This window comes from Triturus cristatus, chromosome 6, assembly GCF_964204655.1.
Source record: "Triturus cristatus chromosome 6, aTriCri1.1, whole genome shotgun sequence".
Taxonomy (NCBI): Eukaryota; Metazoa; Chordata; class Amphibia; order Caudata; family Salamandridae; genus Triturus; species Triturus cristatus.
In genome coordinates, this window is record NC_140589.1 from 804857004 (window position 1) to 804867275 (window position 10272).

Below are 10272 nucleotides of genomic sequence, written 5' to 3' on the forward strand. Positions count from 1 at the left end.
AACACTCCAAACCAACAGGACTGCTGCAACCGATACCTATCCCTCCTAGGCCCTGGCATACGGTGTCCATGGACTTTATTGTAGAGATGCCCCCCTGCCAAGGATTCACGACGATCCTAGTGATAGTGGACCACTTAACAAAAATGGGTCACTTTATACCAGTAATTGGGCTTCCCTCTTCCTCAGAACTAGCCCTTCTCGTCCTACAACATGTAGTGAGAGCCCACGGGATACCCAGTGTTTTCATTACAGACCGGGGAACACAGTTCACCTCCTGCTTCTGGAAGGCCTTGTGCAAAACCATGGGGATAGACGCTCGCCTTTCTTCCAGCTACCACCCACAAACAGATGGAAAAACAGAAAGGCTAAACCAGACATTGGAGCAATACCTCCGGTGCTTTGCTCTCCAAAACACCACGGATTGGGTCACCTTAGTATGGATGGCAGAATTTGTTTATAACAACGCAGACCATGCAACATTGGGGTGTTCCCCTTTTTTTTGTCTAAACGGACACCATCCGAACATGCTCCCTTTTGAGTGGCCAGTTGTAACCAAACTCCCGAGCATACAAGAGCACCATGCTCACCTTAGGGCAGTCCTATTGGATGCAAAGCAACACCTGATAACAGCCCAGGCAGCACAAAAACACTTCGCTGACAAAAAACGGACCAAAGAACCCGAATATCAGGTAGGGGAAAAAGTCTGGCTAGCCACAAAACCCTTACACCTAAAAGGGGTAGGCAAGTTGAAACCCAAATACATCGGTCCTTATAGCATCGAGAAGATAATTAACCCTGTCACCATGAAATTAACCTTACCCCCGGCATGGCACATACACCCTGTATTCCACATATCCCTGCTCCAACCCTGTCCTGCACACATGAGATTACCTGACAGACCCCCTCCCATAGACGTAGATGGTCAGGAGGAATATGAGGTCCAGAAACTGTTAGATTCCAGACTAGTGCGGGGAAGGGTGCAGTACCTCGTTGAGTGGAAAGGGTATGGGGTAGAAGATAGAACATGGGAACCATTGCAGAATCTCCACTGCCCGGAATTATTAGAACTCTTTCATAAGGACAATCCAGGAAAGCCAGGCCGCCCGCCGAGACGGCGGTCCTTGATAGGGAGCTCTGTAACGGTAATAAGCTGTGTACGGCATGGTCCGGGCCTCTCGCACCCCCGCAAGTCCACCTGCAGCTGTGGGCGATGGCGTAGGTGGTCAGGGCACCGACGGGACTGCAACTCCCAGGAGGCAATTGGGCCTGACGTGCAACAACACGGCTCCCATACGCGGCATTCCCTACTTAATTACCGCCTCCATAATGGGAGGGTGCTTGACAATCCTTCCCAGTAGCTGATGGCGAGGGGACGCTTCCCGTCCTCCTCGCAGTTCCCACCCTGTTTGCAGTTACCCTATCAAGCTTGAGGCTCGCGGACACTTGCCTTCCCGCTGGGAAGTTCTGTTCCCGCAACATCAACCGCCGGGCGCCGTCGCGCGCCATTCTGGACCCTGGGAACACGAGACATTGTTATCGGAGCTCCGAGGGCATTTCCACGTTTGCCTTGACGCAAAGGGAAAGACGCTGAGAAACGCGAGGGCTCTTACACTAAGTACTACATTTCCTAAGGATTCCCTTGCAGAGGGAACAACATTGTTTCAGTGGTGCTTTATCGTGCTTAATCATATGTTACGTGGAGAAATCTTTATTTGGGAAACGTTTGTTTACCGCTTGCTGTGGAGATAACAGCCAGGCGGCTTGAGTTCACGTACAAGTCCACATAGTTATGTGCATGGTCTTATGAATCTAAATCTGGCGAGGTAGCTAAAGGACACGGATAAAGACACTGTAAGTGAACTAAGGGTTATGTCTATGGAGGTAACATTCACCTAGAAACACCCTAGGTAGTTGAATATCCGTCTGTCTTTTGTCATTCTACAGTACTTCGATAGAAGGAGCCTAGACCTGCCGCAATACCCTGAAGTATAAGACCCCTGCACTGCCTAATCCATCTTCCCTTCCCTGTTCCCCGGAGTACTATTTCCCATAGATGTGTTCCCTACACTGTGGGGGGTTGTGCCCTGGGGAATAGGGAGGCCTTGCTGCTTGCTGTCGTCCCCGCTGGCTGTTGTGCTAAGGTTAGTGGCTTGTTCTTCTCTCTGCGCTACTGACAACCCCGACAATCAGGCCCTATGAGGGGACGAAAGGCTGGAAAAGAACCCTTGTGAGACCTGACATCCTTGGAATGGAATTGCCACAAACCTTTTTTCTTCACTCCCCTGGTTTGTTGAACTTGCTTTTGTTGATATTAGGACTCTGTGCACTTTTCCCCCTGCTAACCAGTGCTAAAGTGCCTGTGCTCTCTCCTTCAAATGTTGTAAAATTTATTACACCAGACGCAAACCAATAGAGGACCTCACATCTCAATGCCAAGGCCACAGAGCTACAAATCCTAGCCTGTGCTCCAGCCCGGTTAGCCTAAACCTTTGACTTTGTCCCTGCCTTGCGGGACCAGATATCACAATTGGCACGTTCTACTTCTTGGTGCTATTTTCTTTAAAAAAAATTAAAATCAATATCTCTGGTTGTACTGAATGGATTTTTGTTGTGCTGGTATCATTTTACTTATTAAAGTTTACTCTATTTTTCTAAATTGATTTGGGTTTTTTCTGCTGTTGTGTTTTCACTTTATTACTGTTTGTATGCTGCACAAACACTTTACACATTGTCTCTAAATTAAGCCTGACTGCTTTGTGGCAAGCTACCAAGAGTTATGCACAGGCTAATTTAGTGACTTTTTGTGGTTCACCCTGACAAGGATTGTTGTTGCTGCTTGAGTGGGGCTTCGACCCCCAACTAATAATCCAATTTCTTATAACTCCCCATGCCAAAACCAGAACAACACAGTTGCACGATCACCAATATCAGTGTTTCCAAGTAAGTGCTCCAAAGGTGTTTCAGGCTTATACATATGTGAAGAGTGACTTGCTGATTATACACCAACACGCATATCTGTTCAGCATAGAGACCACCAATCGAGAATTCTTATTCAAATGGGAACCTTCACATATGAGTTTCACAAAGCTACCTGAGACTTGTGCCTTACTCGTTACGATACCATATGGGGATTGGAACCTGGGAGTTCCCCCACCAAGGGGCATATTATCAAGGACCGGCGATAATTATCGCCAAGCGCACCAAGCGCTAGGAAAATTAACACCGGCTAACGTGGATTTTTATCGCTGAGATAGCATGCTATTAGCAACGCTTATCTCAAAAGCGATAAAAATCCTAGTGCTAACTGCCAACGTGAGATTATCGTTGGAAACCCAGCGATAATTTCACGAAGTTTGGCGTTAGCTTGATGATAGGGCAAGGCAAACTTAGCCATGATAGCCACCTTCCATAGGATATCATGGCTAACAGGGGTTATCGCTACTTTTCTTGCTGCTATGCTTCATAGCGTGGGGCTTGATGATAGGAGAAATGTCGGTTAGCGACATTTCTCCAGTCATGTCAGGGCAGGAACGCCCACTTTGCATCTCATTAGAGATGCAAAGCTGGGCGTTCAGAATTCAGGCTCTAATGCAAGGTTTCACGCGATAGCGTGACCTTGCTGATTAGGCGATAAAATTATCGCAGCTTTTCACCCGAAAACGGATGCAAAAGCGGCGATAATTTTTTATCGCCTCGTTGCTGATATGCCCCCAAACATCTCATTCATATGGGAGCCTGTCATTTTTGGAATAGAAACAGTAGTATGGATTATATTCAGATCTCGTTCTAAAACTAATCTATCTTGCTACAGAATCTTAGTTAGGTATCAAAAGAATCGGGTTTAGAGGATGCAGGAAGAAATGGCGCTCAAAGGATAAACGTATAAATATCAAATCGCACAAGATTATAAGTAAGGTGCAAACTGGAAGGGGAAACCCTGAAACCCCTTAATTAGTGCAGGAGAACCCTAACACTCAATAGAAATTAACGCAAACCAGTGCACACAATTCACGTCACAAATGGTAAAGTCCACATTTGGAAATGGAAACAAGACAAATCCAACGGAGGTATCAGTTCTTCTTTAATAAGTTGTGCATAAACGGCCAGCCGACATGTGTTTCATCAGAGAAAAAAGTCTCTGAATCTTCAGGGCTGGAAAGATACAAAATCATGACTAAAATCAAAGTCATTATTCACAACATAAATATTCATAAATCAGAACCAAAAACTCTAATTCTAATGCAAAACCCTCACAAAATAAGAAGACCAAGCAAAGACATAATCATAATCAAGAACATAATCATACTAATCCTAATACGTTCATCATATTACACAACTCTTAAAAAGATCATTTGCAAAAAAATATAATAACGAAAAATACATCACAGTATGATCACCTTCATACGCCACATGAAAAGAGCCACCAACATATCACACCAAAATTTGAAAAAAAGAGAAGAAAGATATGCGCCCAAGAAAACACCCAAAGTGAGATAAGAACCTAAAACCACTGTGCGATAAGAAAAGCAATAGTTGCACCATCATAACGCTGATCAGATAAGGAAATGAGAGAAATAGGTGCATAAACAGGTCCATAAATACCTGTGGCTATTATCCAAAACAGAAAATCTAAGGGACAAAGCTCAGTCCCGAGCAGGAATCTCAAACAAACATGACAGTGAGTATCTGTCAAGTGCAAATCACTGATGTAGACAGCTAGAATAAATACAAGAAAATACAATGTAATGTAATACAACATACCCAATCAAAATGAAAAAACATAATTAAAGCTACATGATACAAAACACAAAATCTCATCAGATTAACATATACTCCACCAAATACATTGTTCCGTGATTAATCACACCTCACCGCTAGTATTTCAAGGTACCAGGACAGAATCACGCCACTGAAAATAAAACCCACATAGGGTGAGTTGCATACCACAATCCTTATTACGAAAGGGAATGCCACCTGAAGAAAACAGGATAAAGTGGGGAAACAAAAAAAGGGGAGGAAACAGGGGCCGAAGTAAGTGAAAAATAGCCAGAACAATAAATCACAAGACCAAAGTCCCAATTATATAAGCCAACGGGTATACTCACAGACGTAAATTCAAATAATCTGGAGGAAGGGGGGAAGACACGTGTGTTATGTCAAACACACCCCCTGTTAAACTGCACAAAAAAAGAGAAGAACACGGAAACCAATATAAAATGTTAAAATTTCTCATCCAAAACCTCCCTCACAAGTAATACACAGCAACAACTATCAAAATGTCAACACTTGACCATTATTCAAACTGCAAACTTACTTCGCAGCTTAGAGAGAGTACGTTCCGGCGGTCCCAATACAATCCTCGAGAAAAATCCCGGCGTCACGGAAGTACAATTATACTCCCGTCGAAGAAAAACAACTAGACCAAGTCAACTCGTAAATGCGTTCTCAACGTCAAGAACGTCACGGGTGAGTGACGTAGCGTCCTAATCATAATCAAAACAAAGGCCAAATAAAAAGGGGGAAGCGCACAGCAGAGGAAACAACTCGTATCACCATGTCCTAAACCACTGCCATCATGTTCGTGAATAGGAGCATCCTACAAACACAAGCTCTAAATCAAAGGAAACAACTACTTTGAAATCAATTCACCTGAAATGTGAAAATACTCAAAGTAATAGCACAACAAAACGTATAAACGACAACATTGTAATAAAATATTCCATGCACAATAATCCAAGCGTATTACAGAGCCACACCAATATTCAAAGAGCTCGTGTAGTGAGAGAGATGGTTCGAATTCAATAGTGCAAGAAAACATAAATAATGTTAATAAAAGTAGCCTAAAGAAAGTCAAAAGGAAAGAAAAAGAGGAATTTAATTCCAGCAAAGGCAAATATTCCGAGAGGGAAAGTAGAGACAGGATGCACAGAATTCATAGTCATGCATCATTGTATCAGATTGTCAACCATGTATACAGCTATATCGGATACATTTGTCAGATTATAATCCGTGAATATATATCAGCATAACAAACAACAGTATAGTGTGGTATTACGACAATACAAAGAAAATAAACAGCTTATGGCATACAGTTAACAATGCATTGACCATCACAAGGGCAATAATGTAGTCATCACAGACCTCAAAGTCAAATACAATAGTACATAGTCATATACATCAATGCCAATTAAAAATATGTAGTAGATTGCAAAAAATTACCCAGCTGGGTAAATGAAAAGCTACTATCTGAACATATCACACAAATATACCAGCGCATCATATTGGTCGCCAAGATTGCATTCACAGACCATAAAGTAGTGTAAAAAAGGCATCACCAAGTACATTAATTCCCCCAAAAATATTGCATCTCAGAATCACAGTTGAGCCCATGTTCGACTGTATGTAAACGCATGATCCACATAGCTTCTGTTCGTCTAAGGTGTAGTTATCTATTACCACCTCTCGGGTTTAGATTTACAGTATCAATCCCAAAAAAACTGAAAGTCTTGTGTGGACCCTGGGTGCTACATGACGCAGCGTGTATCGCAACTGGATATCTAACATCCTGCTGATATAAGGCTCTCACATGTTCCCCAATTCTTTCTTTCAATGGTCTAATCGTGCTACCAACATACTGTTTGCCACAGACACATTCAATAACATAAATTACAAACCTAGTCATACAGTTAATGTTAGATCTTATTAGGTACGATTTATGATTGTAACCGTCGAAAGTTTTGATGTTACACTTGGCCCATTTACACATAGTACAACACCCACATTTGTGGAAACCTGAGGTATGTGGTGTAAGCCAAGTAACTGTTCGATTCACTCTTGGGACTGTGGGGCTGAGTCTGGAGCGTAGTGTCTTACCACGTTTAAAAGTAATCTGAGGCCGATTGGTGATGAAACCAGCCAAAGATTTGTCAGCTTGAAGAATACCCCAATGCTTATTGAGGCTCTTTCTCAGGATGTTACTGAGATCATTAAAATCAGACACCAAACGGGGCACGGGGTCTGTAGTATAAGACTTGCTCTTGTTCAGTAAGGCGTCATCTCTTTTCACATGCAAAATTCGATTTTCAGCTCGTTTAAGACATTCAGATGAGTAACCCCTATCTATGAACCTAGTTTTCATATCATTAATGCATTTCTGAAATTCAGGTTCCTCGCTACAGTTGCGTCTAGCTCTGATAAACTCCCCATACGGAATAGATCTAATTTGGTGTGCAGGGTGAGAGCTGTCCGCATGAAGCACTGCATTACATGACGTGCTTTTGCGGAACAGGCGACTGTTAAGTTTATCATCTTTGACGTACAGTTCAATGTCAAGAAAGCTGATGTTTGTATGACTGGATTCCATAGTGAACTGCATGCCAAAATCATTTGTATTCAAGTGAAGGCAGAATTGGTCCAAATTTGATTGCGTTCCAGACCATAACAACAGGCAGTCGTCAATATATCTGCCCCAAAAAATCACATGATCAATCCAAGTGGCACCTTTTGTGCCCCAAATCCAGTCTTTTTCAAGGCAGCCCATGAACAGATTAGCAAACGATGGAGAAAATTTCGATCCCATCGCGACACCTCTTATTTGCTTGTACCAATGATTCTCAAACAGAAAGACATTGTTGTCGAGAATTAGGTGCATCATGGTAATTAACATTTCATTATGCATCCATTGTGCCGCTGGTCTGTTATTCAAAAACCTAGTAACAGCTTGTATGCCCAATTCAGGTTGTATATTGGTGTACAAAGATACAACAAGAGGCTAAAATCATTCCCGGTTGCCATTGTACGTCAGTCAAAAGACTCAAAATATGTTTTGAATCCTGGATATAAGAGGCCAGATAACGTACCAAAGGACACAAAAAGATGTCAACATATTCAGATAGTTTCTCGGTAGGGCCACCAATACCTGAAACTATCGGTCTGCCCGGAGGAAAAGGCAGATGCTTATGAATTTTGGGCAGAGTATACAATACCGGAAATGTGGGTCTAAAGATTTTCAAATAAGCAAATTCATCGTCATCAAGGAGGCCTTTAGAGTGCCAATCCGTGAGATGTTTATTGATAAGTATGCTCAAAGAACCAATAGGATTATACTCGATTGGTAAATAGCAAGTTATGTCATCTAGTTGGGACATGATCTCAAAGTTATAGTCTGATTTGTTCATGAGGACTACGTTCCCTCCCTTGTCGGCTTCTCTGATTAGTAGATCTTGGTCATTACTAAGGGTTTTTAAAGCAAGACGTTCCCCTTTCCCCAAATTATCTTGAAAAAATCTCTTAGCGGGCAATCTCTTATTATCATGTGCATTAAGATCTTCCAACGCATGTTTATAAAACAAGTCAATTGCATTGCCCCCTGATAAAGTGGGGACCCACTTAGATTTATTCTTGAGACCACTCGAGATCGACAAATCCATGTCTATATCAAGTTCTTCAAGAAGGCGTGCCATAGTATAGGGAGATTGCTCAACATCTGTCAAAGAGAGTAAAAGTTTCGTAGCTTGTATATCATGAATACTAGGAACACCATACGCATCACTCATTGTAGTATTAGTGATTTTTTTATTCAAGGCTGGATTACATGAAAAAATGTTTTTCAATTTAAGTCCTCTGATATATTTGAACAAATCAACCTTCATTTTACAAAGATCACCTGAATCTCGTGGATTGAAACTCAGACCTCTACTCAAAAGTGAAATCATATCTGGTGTAAGAGTTTTGGATAAAAGATTGACGACCTGCACATTGCATGTAACTGTATCTACTTGTTCTTCTCGTTGCCGGACCGGAGTTTCTTTTTGTAATCCTCTTTGTCTTCCCCTATTGCCTCTACGAGTTTTGGATCTGGACCTGGACGTGTACCCTGTGTTCTGTTGCCCTTGCGTATGGTCCGAACCTCTCGTAAAAAAGAGGACACAACCTGTCTGGTGCCTGAGTTGCTCTCTAACTCACTGTCACTTGAGACTGGGGCGCTCAAAGATGTAGAGCCAGATGATAATGAGATGGTATCAGCTCTAGGAATGATATCTAGTCTGGTACCTGGTTGGATCAGAGAATCATATTTTTTAGCATAAGTAAAAATTCTCCCTGTTTTGTAATCCAACTCGTCACGTCTTAATTGTCTAGATTTCCTATCTTTAATATCCTTCTGATGGATTTGGGAAAAAGGGGGTGGTGATGGACAGAGTTTCTGAATGATGCAGAATACTCTTACCAAGTCAAGAGATCATGGTTTTAATCCATCACCGTTTTTTAGCTCACTGCACCATCCCAGCTCAGAACCTGGCTACATGCAAATTAGTCTGTACCTGTCCCAGTGCATGATGGGAACAGGGCAAACCAAACTACCAAGCCAATTCTTATACTGGAAAGGAAACAAGCTTCTGATGGTTCATAAGGATATCTTTCAGAATTGCATAGTTCTTGTTGGTAGCCTCCGGGAGGTTAAGTTCCCTGATCTCTTTTTCCAAGGTGTCAATCTCAATTTGTAACCTACCTACCTTCCTCTCCGCACTTTCAATCAAAATATTCATAAGAGTGTGTGAGTTGCTCGTAAGTGTCTCTTCCCATTTGGCCAAGAGATCCTCATCTAACTCATCGTATGTGGGCAAAATCTGGGATCGTAAACCTCTAGGTATACGATTAAGTTTGACATATTGTTTAAGGGTGGCCCCATCCCACCATCTAGCGTTTTACGTTTTTCTGAGTCTCTCCAGTTTGAGAAACTTATCCTTTAGGCCTTCTTTTCGTTTAGGAATACCACTAGTAGAAGGGTTATTGGTATTATTGCCTGTAGCCAAGTTACCAAACAACTAATCAGCTTCTCTATCTCTGTCCATTATGGAAAAGAAAGACAGCTGCAGTGTGTTATGAAAATTATTACGTTATGGCTGCCCTTCCTGACACATTTGTTAGGTATCAAAAGAATCAGGTTTAGAGGATGCAGGAAGAAATGGCGCTCAAAGGATAAACGTATAAATATCAAATCGCACAAGATTATACGTAAGGTGCAAACTGGAAGGGGAAACCCGGAAACCCCTTAATTAGTGCAGGAGAACCCTAACACTCAATAGAAATTAACGCAAACCAGTGCACACAATTCACGTCACAAATGGTAAAGTCCACATTTGGAAATGGAAACAAGACAAATCCAACGGAGGTATCAGTTCTTCTTTAATAAGTTGTGCATAAACGGCCAGCCGACACGTGTTTCATCAGAGAAAAAAGTCTCTGAATCTTCAGGGCTGGAAAGATACAAAA